This window comes from Chironomus tepperi, unplaced genomic scaffold, assembly GCF_022539635.2.
Source record: "Chironomus tepperi strain 1889 unplaced genomic scaffold, CSIRO-AGI_Ctep_v1 contig_421, whole genome shotgun sequence".
In the NCBI taxonomy this organism is placed as follows: domain Eukaryota; kingdom Metazoa; phylum Arthropoda; class Insecta; order Diptera; family Chironomidae; genus Chironomus; species Chironomus tepperi.
Window position 1 is genome coordinate 563,833 of NW_027226543.1, and position 9,087 is coordinate 572,919.

Sequence of the window (9,087 nt, forward strand, 5' to 3'; positions counted from 1 at the left end):
CCATATATAATGAATTGGTTCAATATTTCTTCGAAGTTGTAGCTAATGTATGAATGAGAAATGTGATATGAATGAGTGTGTTTCAATTATTCTCACCTATTTATTACTTACTATATACCTATTACATGTGCACCACATAAGCTCATACAAATTTAATACCGTCTAGTGAATTATTTAGTAGAAAGCGCACAATATTTATTGAGAACATCCCCAAAAAAATCTTTATAAGCGAGCCTATCCACTGTATACTTGGGTACGAAGTACCCCAGTACAATGAGATTCTAGGCAAGACTGAGATAGTGAGTGAGTTTTAATAACATCAAGAAGACCAACATCCATCTGAGTTAAAGCTTTCATAGTAGTATTAGCCTTCATCTATCGCCAAATCAATATCCATAAAATATCACGCGGACGAAGGAATTTTGTATGAGTTTATGAATACACACTTCTAAATTTAGCGAAATAACTCACAAATTACCAATTTACATGCAATATTTTCATATATTTTCATTTGCAAAAATCTATCATATATTCAATTCTTAGGATATTACATCTAATTAAAGAAAATTCTTATTACTATTTTATAAATTATAAGTAGACAAAGAGAAAAAGGATAAGTAGGATTGAAAATTCCTTTGAATGGCACACACCTTAATAACCTAATGATTGATTAAGAAACTGCGAAGATATTTTTTAATTTATCATGTGATATTAATGTAATTAATATGAAATCATGTTAAAGTTGTTTAGTTCTTATTAATTTCTTTAATAATTGGCAGTGATAAAATTATTACGAATATTATGGAAAAGAGTTAAAAATGTTAAAATCTAGTTGAGTTTTGTTAACTCCAGCTATTATCATATACTATATAAATTTATATCAACTTGATGAAATTGATCAACATTACAGTAAAGTAAAGTAGAGACCAAATTGCATTTATATTATTTTTTTATCAAAAATAATAATTCCTTCTAATGCTTCTTTCACTTTCCTTATTCGTTTTAAAAGAAATTACGATTACCATATTTATTTATTATTGCCTCCGTCAAATGACTTCATGTTAAAAGTCACGAGTTTTCTTCCACTATCGATGCGATTTCATATTATATTTTATGACCTTTATGGAAAAAAAAGTCTCATTTTGATGAAGGAGAAGGACATTGATGATGAAGGAAATTTGAATAGAAATGGAAAAAAAGAAAAAAAAATCATTATTCATCTTTTCCTATAATTAGTCGGAAAGAAAAATTGTAATAAAGCACAGGCGCTAATATTACGAATACATATTTATAGTATAACATAATATCAAATGCGAATAGGAAAATGACGAGAAATGATAATTCCTTTGTTTTTTTTTTGTTCAAACTTGAAATGAGCTTTTTCACTTCTTTGTGTGCGAAAGACTGTGAATATATTTGTTTTCACGTGTATGACTGTACATGTGTATGTGTGATTGCGAAAATAAGGTCTGAAAGCTTTCTTTTTTAATATATATAAATATTTTTTTGGTATCGATTTCTTTCGTTATTATTTCTAAATAATTTTACTATCGATCAATTACATTCTCGGTACATACATACATTTTTCCTTGTAATTTCAAACTTAAATGTCAAATCTGAATGAATATCGTGTGATTGAATTTGAGATATTTTCAAAAATAGTATCAACATCTCTTCATGCACTTTAAATTTCAATATAACCTTTTTTCTGTCAAGTAATACTTATTTGCAGTTGTATGACTTAAATTTATACATTCTGTTTCTCTTTTTGTCAATTGGAATTTATGAAATATTTTTTTTTATTTGACAAAAGAAAGGAATAAAATTTTTCGTGTATTACATCTTCATGGTCACATATGGTAATATCGAAAATTATTCCATTTAAAAAGGAACACATATTGCACGAATAGCTCGTGATATGAACCCCAAAAAAGAAAGAAAGTCGAGAGAAAAGAATTGTCAAGGATGAAAATCAGAAATGTTTAGGAACAAAAAAAAAAAATATTTGAAGCGTCCTTCTGCAAAACATTTAGTAAAGATTAAACTATTCCGTTTCGATGAATAAAAATAATTTATTTACATGATTTGATTCTTTTTTGTGTTCTTCAAAAAATAGTTTAGATCATTTGAATACATCAAGCTTGAGTGAAAGATTTAATAAGAAAATGACGTATCCATATCTGATTTGAATAATATTTTATATCCTTTAACATTTGATCTGAAATTTACATACAATATTTGAATCTGATCTGTAGGTCAAAAATCTCCTTATTGGGATATACTTTGCATTTAATTTATTACCACATCTACAACAGTAAAATCGGATTGTTTCATCTAAATGTTCCTTCTTATTCCTTATTCGCCACATTATTCAATATTCACTCTTAATTCGAAATACAATTATTAGTTAAATGAAATGTCTTTGGTGAGTGTATGAATGTGAAACTTGTTCACAGTTGAATCATTATGACTGATTATGTACAATTAAGTTTGACATTTCACACAATGTCTATAAATTATCTAATTCTGATTTCATGCATTGTTTTCGGTGATGAAATATTTGTATTGAATAGAAATTTTATTGATTTTTTCAATCTCAGCAAACTTTGAGAAAATATTACATTTACTAAGTTTGAAACAAGAATTTATGCAATTGAAGTTTAAGGCAAATCCTAGGTCTTTGTCTTCTGTAGTAGTGAATTTTGACAACAACTCTCAACCAATGATTACTTCACTGGCCGTACAGATCGATTGTGATCCATGACCTCCTATAGATGTCGCTTGAAGTTGACTCTATCGCTGGCTTCAACTTGCGAATTCCAAATTCTTAGTGCACAACAAATGATTAAGCTTCTTAAAAATGATTATTATTATTATTAAAAATGAAACACCACTCAATGGAAGCAAACTCCTTCCTGAATAAAAAGGACAAATTGTATGAATCACACGACTAAGTGGAAAATTTTAATTGCAAAAACATATACGAAATGACAAAAAAAAAAGAGATCAATAATTAAATTAAAGATTTAAAGAATTCATCAATTTTTCTTTATGCTCAATTATTTCTTCTATGATGAATATGTAATCCAAATAAAGCAATAATAAATAATAACGAATTAATAAATAATTAAAGAAAATTGATAAGAATAATGGTAAAAACTTTAGGTGAAATGAATAAAAAAAAAAGTATTAAATTTTAAGTCAAATCTTTTACTAAATTGAACTTAAATTGGAAGAAAACAAAACAAAAAAAGTATATAAATTTTAATAATTTTACTGAGTGATGAAAAAGGGATGTGAATGAGAAGCAGAAAATTATATTCGGAAAGTTATTTACAGTTTTACTACATAATTTCGTTGGAATGTAATTAAAGTTGACATGAAAATGATAAAAAAAAATAATAATAATAACAACGCGATATAAATGAGAGATTAATCGGTACAATGAGAATTTAATTGCGTACAAGCAAGACAACATGAACCACAGCAAATTAGAATGATCAATTACAAAAAAAAGGATTTAATTAACATGCAAAAATTTAACGGTTTTTTTATGCTTTAAAATATTTTAGTTTCGTGATTTTTCCCCATTTTTTTTGCCCCTAAATTTCTCTATATCATGAAACTAATAATCAACTGTAAACCTCCAGCTAGTTCTTCCTTATATGGCCTTAGCATTGAAGAAAATAATTTTTCTACAATTCTTTCTATCTTAAAATAAAAAAACAAAAAAATAAATATATATACTTATCGATTTTTCTTCGCTCGATGTGGTCTTGATATAGTTTTTTTCATGTCTCACTCTATGTGAAAATTTTCATTGTCATAGGATGAGGATATAACAAAAAAAAAACGTTGATTTTCATTTTCTCAATATCTAAAAAAAAAAGTCTAATTGATTTTAGAAATTTAAATTTTTAAATAGATAGAATGTGTCCAAAACAGAGGTGCGTTTTATGTGATATAATTCTATTTTTAAGCTCAACGGGGTACTTAATTTCGAAAATTTAATGATTCAAGAATTAAATTTTCAATGCTAAAGAACCAATTGAATACGCAATGATAATATCATGAAGAACCACCTTTAGAACTGAATATATTTGAAGAAATCAAAAACAGAGTAAAACACATCATTTTTTTTGTTCTTTTTTCTAATAAAAAGATGGATTTACAGAAAATATGCGACAAAAATCACGAGTAGCAAAATCGAAAAATATAAAACAAATATTTTAAGAATATATACGGAATGATATCATAATCTTCTATTTGGATCCAAATTAATATTATGATACGCGATGAATGCGAAATTCACTCAATGAGAGAATTTTTTTAACCAAAAATAATCATAAGCACAATCTCTATGTGCTTCATATTTTTATTGTTCACTACTGTAGATCGTGCGCACATTAAAAAAATATAAAAATTTTATGCTATTGTAAAAGAAGGAAAAAAAAATTATAAAAATTGTTGTGTATTTCATTTCTCCCTCCTTTTCATACCTCTCAGTTCATCCTGTTCATTAAGTTTATGTGTGTAAAATATGCAAACTAATGATAATTCTCCAGACACCATTTCGTGTAAAACTGTCCCGAGTGACATATTGCCACAAAGTGGATTTTTATTGGAGATTTATCGAGTTTGTCACATTGAACAAACTACTATGTGCTGATCTGATCTCTTAAAAATTTCAATTCTACTGCTCTGAAATCATTGAAGGAAAACAATCATTTTCCAGTCTACACCATAAAAAAAAATCCATTAAAATGAAAAAAAGTCATTAAAAAATCAAGAGAAAAATAAAAACTAATTACTTGTTGTTGTTGTTGTGTTCATTTAAAACAGATGAAAAAAATATATATTATATATTGTGTACTTACAAATTTTTAGAGATACAAAAAGCGTAGTTAAAGTGAAACAGGAAATTTAATTCCATTCAAATGTTCTCAGCAAAGATATTGTTGCTAATAATTATTCGTATTATACTTTTTATTACAAAAATTCAGGATGCTTTAAAAAATATTTAAGAATCAAAAGTATACATCAACGATTAAGACATAAAATTATCAGCAATTGAGGTTGACCTAGATTTTATGAGAGTTCCTTATAAGAACTTTTACAAAATTATAAAGTCATGTTGGATTCGTGGTTGATTTGAGACAGACACGAAATTATAAAGCCCTGTCTAAATTGGATCTAAATGCTTCAAAGATTTAATAGTTTTTAGTCAACTTCAGTTACTGCTGATAAGGAAGGAAGACAAAAAAAAGAAATTACATGAAAAGATAACAAGGAAAATTTTCACACGGAAGAAATTTTTACATGCAGAAAACAAGCATATATACACACATCATGCAACAACAATTCGGAGCACTGAGACTGAAGGAGAACCGCACAAAAACGTGTTAAATATATTAAATTATTCATAAAAGAGCTTTTTTTCTCGCTCTCATTTGATTTTTTTCATGTGCAGTTTTCTCACTTTTTTTTTTAAAAAAATAATCGTGTCATGTGTGGATTTTAACTTTTATTTCCGTTACGTGAATGCAAGGAAGAATACAAAAAAAAACCAAGTTACAGAATGCTTCTACGCACTTCAGGGAGTTAAATGTGCTAATACAGTCAAATGAAAATAAAATATCTGTCAGTCCGTACGTTCAATGAATAACTACAGAGTATTAAGATCTCATTTTAAACATGATATTAAACATTAAGTAACAATTTTATATGCTCTATATATTTTGTGCTCGAAAATCATTTCGACACTATGGTTAACGGCTGAAATGAATCTCTTTTCGATGATCATCATGATGATCTCAATAGATATGCTGCAACATGACAAGAATTCTACATTGTAGTCATTAAGGCCTAGTAATAATATTTTCGATGATTTTTTGCCATCAGAATTTAATGACAAAGTATATATTATTAAAGCATACTTTTTTGGTACTATGTGATGTATATTTGTTACATAAAAAATAGTTAACAAATGCATTAATTATTAAAAAAATGGAAATCTTTTATGATTTTATGGACAAAAATAGTTGGCTTTGAAAAATTTTTAAGTTTTGCCATTAAAAAAAATTAAAAATAAATGCCGTAATTTTTTGAATGACTCACAATAATCGAATAAGAAACGATACATACATAACTAGGAAAAAAAGAAGAACAATTTTAATAGCTTCAATTTCATTGAAAATAGCATAAGATGAAAGAAGAAGAACTAGAACATTTTCAAATCTCATATTTATAATTAAATTCTGTAATTAAACTTTAAGCTCTCTATCTATCCATCTATTTATCTATCTCTTTTCTTCATATCTATTCGTACTTTACATCATGTATATAAAGATTAAATTTCAATTTTGGTCTGTCTTCTTCTTATTTTTCTTTTCTTTTTTTATCAATATTAATTATCATAATTTCAGTTCACTGTTGTATTTTAAGAGATTGGGGTTTCTAAATTAGGCAATGAACTCAGTTTTTAATTAAAATTAATGAAATGTATTTACCAGAGTTTAAAATAGACTCGAGTTTTGTATGTAATCGAGGAGACTCTAAATGATTTTTGCATACAAAATCAGAGTCGACTTCGATTTCTGAAATCTGTATTCAGTAAAAATATTTTCAGTAATTCATATTTATTCTTAAAAATCTAGACTTTGTTCTGTCAAATGATTTAACTAGTGTGACTAAGGTGTTCAAAAACTAGACCGATAGGCCAAGCTTCGCTTGAACTAATCTAAGCTTTTCATAAGTTTGAAGAACTAAGCTAAATAGGCCAAGCTTCGCTTGGCATAAGTTAAACGACATAAGTTTGAAAACTAATTAGCTTCGCTTGGCATAAGTTTGAAAAAATCGATAATTAAATTACGCTAGGAACTTCCAAAAAATCATCAAAAAAATTGAAATTTATCAGGAATAAAAAAATTAGGCCAAGCATTTTAAGTGAAGGACTAAGCTAGAATAGGCCAAACTTGTCATCTTGAATTTCGAATAAGTTTTCAGAATCAAGACTAAAAATTTTGACCCTTTTCGGGAGAAATGTACGATAGGCCAAGCAAATGAAGAACTAAGCTACCCTGTTCTGCACAATGTTTCTTATCTAAAATATTTTAGATTTTAATTCGAAGAGTTAAATTAATTCCTTAAAAATGGATCTTCAATTTACAAAACTTCTATTTATATCACACAATTTTCAACGATTAAAAAACACGACTTATTTAACTGTCAAAAAGATAAGGATGAGTGGGATCTGCTTAATACTTCATAAATAAACTTATCCTAAGATAATTATCCCGAACAGTGCAACGCATTCGCTACATAATCGAGTTAATGATAATCTGATGAAGACAAATTCGCTTTGTCAAGTTAAGGTTAGACGCGTGGTTGATGAATTGTGTCGCTCGGGTCTAAGTCAGCAAAAAAACCAAAACAAACATTTATAATGGACATTACTTGTAAATGATCTCCTTAAAAAAAGAGAATGAGGAAGATAAATCAAACAAGAAGAAGAATATTGATCAATCATCATGATAAGTTTAGATAAATCTGAAAACATTACTGAATTAATGAAAATATATTTCAAAATCTGAAAGCTCTATCATCACTGAATTAAGCCATGAAGAATCCTAATCTCTAAAAATAATAAAAAACGACTGAGTTTTTGAAATATTTTAAATAAATTAATGTATTTGATGGTAAAATGCAAACGAAAAAGAAAAGTTTGTTGAACTAGACATGAAAGCTTGAAGAAAATTTGACATGAACATTTTTAGGAGAAAATTACGGAAATTATTTGAAAGATCTCAAAACTATTTTGTTTTTTTCACTTTGACGTTGAAATAAAAATCCATGAATAAGTTTAATTTCCACCCAGTTTTCCTCATTAATTATAATTATAATTATAATGTATAAATTAAATGAAGACGATAAAAATTAATTGATGAGAAATAAATGCGAAAAAATTTAAAAAAATTGCATTTTAAAATATGAAAAAATTAAAATTGGATGAGCAAATAAAATAAATTAATATTTTTGGCGCATTGATGAAAATTATAAATAAATTAAATATAAAAAAAAAGATTTCAAAATGCTTCCTTTTACTCATCAAAAAAATGATGAGCCTTTTAATTTAAATGAAAAAAATGTTAAAAAAAAAGAATTTCTTCTTACTCAAGTAAACAAAGAAACGAATATCATTACAAAATTTCCAGAAACTTATTATAACAAGTGTGTGCAAATGTTGATAATGAATCAAGTGCGAATGAATGAAAAATCATAAAGTAAAACGATAGATAATGATATATAGGATGAAAATTTTAGATAATAATATTCTATGTCATTGCAGTAAGGGACTAGAAGAAATTTTGGATGCTCTTATGAATTTTCAGACTCATTAAGTCTTGTTTATGTTGACAATTTACATATTAAACAGTGATTTTAAATGAAATTTCATGTCTGTGCTCATTAAATGATTTATATTTATTATAGCAATTTCAAATGATATTACAAATTTTAAAAAAGAATACCAGACAATCGGTTGCCATAAGATGAACTTGACATTGTCTTTTGTCATTTCTAATTGACTATGAAATTCATGTTGACTTTTAATTTAAATTCGAAGATTTATCATCATGATGTAGAAATGACCGACCCTAGCCAGTGTGACTCTGGTCACAGGACACATTCGATGAAATCCAGTCTTAGGTCAATCTACGAATATTTCTACGACATGTACCTTCCGGACATATTGATAGATTGGAATTGAATTGAAATTGTGGTAAATGTTAAATGTTCTAAATCAAATGATTCAAACAATGCCAACTAGATTGAAAAAGAATATGATTTTGATTAGAATATTTAGCAGGAATAATAAAACTTTTCATCAACTTGAATTCCAATAATACCTTAGCAGGCAAAGAGTGTGTTCTCAAGATCATAGTGAGCTTAGAGCAACGCTCATGAGCATGCTCATGAGTAAGCTCTTTTTGGGATAAAATCCACTAATTAACGATCAATCCCCAACGGCACAAACCGGCGAATTTCATTTTTCGCAGTAAAATCGAAATCATTTGTTAAGGTGCTGCT